This window comes from Rattus rattus, chromosome X, assembly GCF_011064425.1.
Source record: "Rattus rattus isolate New Zealand chromosome X, Rrattus_CSIRO_v1, whole genome shotgun sequence".
NCBI classification, from domain to species: domain Eukaryota; kingdom Metazoa; phylum Chordata; class Mammalia; order Rodentia; family Muridae; genus Rattus; species Rattus rattus.
The window spans coordinates 91237871-91243026 of record NC_046172.1 but is presented as its reverse complement, the minus strand read 5'-3'; the positions used below and the strand labels follow the sequence as shown (position 1 = coordinate 91243026).

Here is a 5156-nt window from a genome sequence, read left to right as displayed (position 1 = left end):
GATAAGTTGATATTAGCCCAAAAGCTTAGAATAACCAAGATACAAATCACAGATCATATGAAGCTCAAGAAGAAGGAAGAATAAAGTGTGGATGCGTCTGTCAGTTCTTCTTAGAAGGGGGAACAAAATACTAACAGGAGGTAGAGAGTGGGAGGGACTTGGAAAGAAAATAGTAATTGGGAGGGGGAGGGGGGCAGGATCAGGTATGGGAAGATACAGGGATGATATACAGAAGATCAGGAATTTGAACAGAGGTTTGTAGCAATGGGGCATGGGGTACTGGTGATAGCCACCAGCAGGTCCCAGATGCCAGGAAAGCAAGAGGCTCCCAGGTCCCAACAGGGGTGAGATTAGCTGAAATGCCCAACAAAGGGGTGGGAGAACCTGTTGAGACCATATCCAGAGGTTAGGCAAGGCTCCAGGTTGGGTGATGGGGCCACCCACCCTCTCCAAATTTTTGAGCCAGAATTGCTCCTGTCTAAAGGAAATAAGGAGACAAAGTGGGGAGCAGAGAATGAAGGAGAGGCCACCCAGAGACTGCCCAACCTGGGGATTTATCCCATATACAGATCCCAAACCCAGGCAATATTGCAGACGCCAAAAAGTGCTTGCTGACCGGAGCCTGATATAGCTGACTCCTGGGAGGTTCTGTCAGAGCCTGACAAATGCAGGCAGATGCCCATAGCCAACCACTGTACTGAGCATGGGGACTGCAATGGAGGAGTTAGAGAAAGGACTGAAGGAGCTGAAGGGGTTTGCAATCCATAGGAAGAACAACAATATTAACCTACCAGAATCCCCAGAGTTCCCGGGGACTAAACCAGCAACCAATGAGTACACATGGAGGCACCCATAGCGCTAGCCACATATGTAGCAGAGGATGGCTTTGTCTGGTTTCAATGGGAGGAGAGGTCCTTGGTCCTGTGAAGGCCCCATGTCCCAGTGTAGGGGAATGCCAGGGAGGGGAGGCTGGAATGGGTGGGTGGGTTGAGAAGCACCCTCATAGAAGCATGGGGAGGGGATGGGTTAAGGAGTTTCTGGAGGGGAAACAGGGAAAGTGGGATAACATTTGAAATGTAAATAAATAAAATATCTAATAAAAAAGAAACAATGAAAGGTTACTATTCTTTAAAAGAACTATCATATGACAAAACTCCTAAAATATAGAAAAATGCTAAGTAGAAATTAAATACCAAATATTATCCTATAATACTTCATCACATTCTCACTTTGGCAGCACATATATTAAAACTGGAATGACACAGAGAAAAATAACATGACCCCTGGAAAAAGATCACATGCAAATTCATGAAACATTCTGCTTTCTTCCCACTTTTCTTTGAGGGTAGGGGGACTGATAGGCTTCCTATGTGTTAGTGGATGACCCCTCATCATTTGCATATGGGAGGCATGAATTGAACCAAGTATATTATATGTAAAGGGACATGAACTTAAAAGGAAATGTTTGGAGGATGTAGGGAAAGAGGAATACTTCTCCATTGCTTATGGGATTACAAACTGGTACAACCATTCTGATTCTGGAAATCAGTCTGGAGCTTCGTCAGAAAATTGGACATTGTACTACCTGAGGACCCAGCTATACCACTCCTGGGCATACACCAAAAAGATGCTCCAAAATATAACAAAGACACATGCTTCACTATGTTCATAGCAGCCTTATTTATAATAGCCACAAGCTAGAAACAACCCAGATGTCCTTCAACAGAGGAATGAATACAGAAAATGTGGTACATTTACACAATGGAGTACTACCCAGCTATTAAATCAATGACATCATGAAATTCGTAGTTACCTGGATGGAACTAGAAAATATCATCCTGTGTGAGGTAACCCAATCACAAAAGTACACACATGGTATGCACTCACTGACAAGTGGATATAAGCTCAAAAGCTTGGAATACCCAAGATAAAATTCATAGACCACATGACGCTTAAGAAGAAGGAAGACAAATGTATGGATGCTTCAGTCCTTCTTAAAAGGGGGATCAAAATACTCACAGGAGGAAATACAGAGACAATGTATGAATCAGAGATTGAAGGAAAGGCCATTTGGAGACTGCCTCACCTGGAGATCCATCCCATATCTAGTCACCAGACACTATTGCTGATGCCAAGAAGTGTATGCTGACAGGAGCCTGATATAGCTGTCCCCTGAGAGGATCTGCCAGAGTCTGACAAATACAGAGGCAGATGATCACCTTCAACCATTAAGCTGAAAATGGTGTCCCTAGTGGAGGAGTTAGAAAAAGGACTGAAGGAGCGAAGGGGTCTGGAACCCCATAGGAAGGACAAAATATCAACCAACCAGCCCCACCAGAGCCTCCAGAGACTAAACCACCAACCAAAGAGTATATATGGAGGGACCCATGGCTCTAGCCTCATGCATAACAAAGGATGGCCTTGTAGGGCATCAATGAGATTAGAGGCCCTGTGGAGGCCTGATGCCCCAGTATAGGGGAATGCCAGGGCAAGGAGGCAGGAGGAGGGAGTGGGTGGGTGGTTGTGTGAGCACCCTCATAGAAGGAGGGGCAAGGTATGGGGTAGCAGGTTTCTGGAGTGGAAACCGGGAAAGGGGATAACATGTGAAATATAAATTTTAAAATATCCAATAAAAGAAAAGAAAAAAACGTAAATAAATAAAATAACCAATAAAAAGAAATATGAATTTGGAATAAATCTAATCTTATAAAAATGTTACTAATTTAGATAAAATTATAAAAGTAAATTTATAAATTTAATACTTTGATCTGAAGCATGAAAATATACAACCCAAAGCTAATTAGAAGAAATTATTGAGTTTCCATGTATTTTTCTCCACTAAAACATGTATTAATTTGTAAATTATGTCCCTGAGGTTTATAAATTCTTTGAAAGTATTGGTTTGGGCTATTGCACTTCAAATTTCAAACTTTAAACTTTATAATATTCTATGATACACTTTTCTTGAGAATGGACTCTCAAACCCAAGGAGCTAAAATAACTTATCCAAAATCTAAGCATCTTACTGTTCTGGTGTTCTTTATTCCATAGACCATGAGTGTAACTTCATTTTTTTTCTTCTAATGTATTCCATTTTGTGCAAGGATAGATCCCTGTTTGAGACAATGGTGTACTTACAGAGAAAATAATAGTAACTAGAAAATTAAAGAATGCTTATTCTTCCATATTCTTCTTTCATTCTTTTATATACTATATATATATGTATATATATATATAACTTTTATATATATTTATATATATATAAATATAACTTCATTGTGCAATGAATAATACTGTTCTCAGATTCTCATGAACATTCACATTACAATAAACTCCCCTTTCTCTTCCAGTATAAAAATATCTCTGTATACCAATTTGCTTCCACCCACAAAGGTCAAACTCTTGTATCTCCAGTCCTGAAATAAACCATATCTCATATCTTGAATGAGCTGTAGGATTTTGGTTCCTTTCCTTCATGCTATCTTAAAATTCCACATTTTCATTCCGTAGCCTCTGCTCAATGAATATTTATGATGTCTCTTGTTTCACCCCTTAATCTCTATTTTTCAAATCTGATAAGAATCATTTCTCAGTGCTTTTCTTTACTCTTAAATTTTTAAATTTTTTATATTGTACTTTTTAATGTGTTAGAGCATTTTGCCTTCATGTTTGCTTGTGTACTACCTGCATGTTTGATGCCTGCAAAGGTCAGAAGTTGGTTGGTTCCTTGGAATTATAGTTATGGATGTTTGTATGCTACCATGTGGGTTCTAGAAATCAAATTCAGCTCCTTATAGAACAATGATTGCTATACTAAGCCATCTCTCTAAGCCCCCATTTCTTAGTTCTCCTATTTATCATCTAAACAACATTTGGCATAGCATACAACACCCACTCCCTTTGAATAGTTTCTTTCTGTTGGTGTCCCTCAGTATGGTAGTCTTGATTTTCTTGTGTGACAGATTATCTTGATTATCAAGATTAGATCATAATAAAATCTTATATAATGAATGAGCTATTAGCTTGATGAATTCAATATATTGCTTAGTTGTAGGAAGTAAATTGATGGAATAGGGTCTTAGGATATGTCTTAGGATTTTACTGCTATGAAGAGACACTATGACCAAAGCAACTCTTATAAAGGAAAAAAAATTAATTGGAGCTGGTTTACAGGTTCAGAGTTCCAGTCCATTATCATCATGACAAGAATCACAGCAGTGTCAAGGCAGGCATGGCCCTTGAGGAGTTAAGAGTTCTATATCTTGTTCGAAGGAAACAGAAGACTGTCTTCCATGTGGCTAGGAAGATGGTCTCAAAGCACATCCTACAGTCACTTCGTGCAACAAAGCCACATCTAATCTAACAAGGCCATGCCTCCTAATAATGTCACTCCCTGGGCCAAGCATATTCAAACCACCAGAGGACTGTATTTTGCCTTGGCCATTTATTGTATTCTTTCTTTCTTTCTCTGTTTTGTCATATTTGTTGGTTTGCTTGTTTGTTTGTCTGCTTCTTTGTTGATCTGAGGTACTCCACTACATTATTCTCACCACAATGGACTGAAACTGTTGAGTAAAATAAATCCTTCCTCCCTTAGGTTGTTTTGTTAGTGACCTGGATGGCTACAGAAAATGTGGTTCACTTACATGGTAGAATACTACATAGCTATTAAAAACCAGGACATCATGAAATCTGCAGGCAAATGGATGGAACTAGAAAACTTCATCTTTAGTAAGATAACCAAGATCCAAAAGGACATGCATTATATGTACTTACTGATAAGTAGATATTATCTATAAAGTGTGGAATACCCATGCTACATTCTTCAGACCCAAAAGAAGCTAAATAACTGGAGCCTATAGGAGGATGCTTGAATTTCATTCAGATCAGAAGGGAAAATAAAATAGTCATCAGAGGTGGTTGGAGGTAGGGAACTGGGTAGCAGAGGGGATGGGGAAGGAAATGGGATTGGGGATCAGGTAGAGATTACTTCTCTTCTGCCTATCCTTTAAATACTGGCATGTCTGACCCCTTCCTTTGGATTTGTCTCTCTTTATGTATGTTCCCCATGTTGTTTCAAGTCTCATTATTTTACTCTCCAATCTGCTTTTTATGACTATTTTATTCCCTCTTCTAAGTGAGATTTAAGCATCATT

The 5156-nt window shown here is 39.2% G+C and overlaps 1 non-coding gene across 1 annotated transcript; it reads left to right on the top strand.

Annotated features, from left to right (window-relative positions):
- The first annotated feature begins 1221 nt into the window (after window positions 1-1221).
- On the top strand, window positions 1222-1328 carry LOC116889440. Its single transcript, XR_004386402.1, has one exon. It is a non-coding gene; the product is annotated as a U6 spliceosomal RNA (small nuclear RNA).
- The last annotated feature ends 3828 nt before the right edge of the window (window positions 1329-5156 follow it).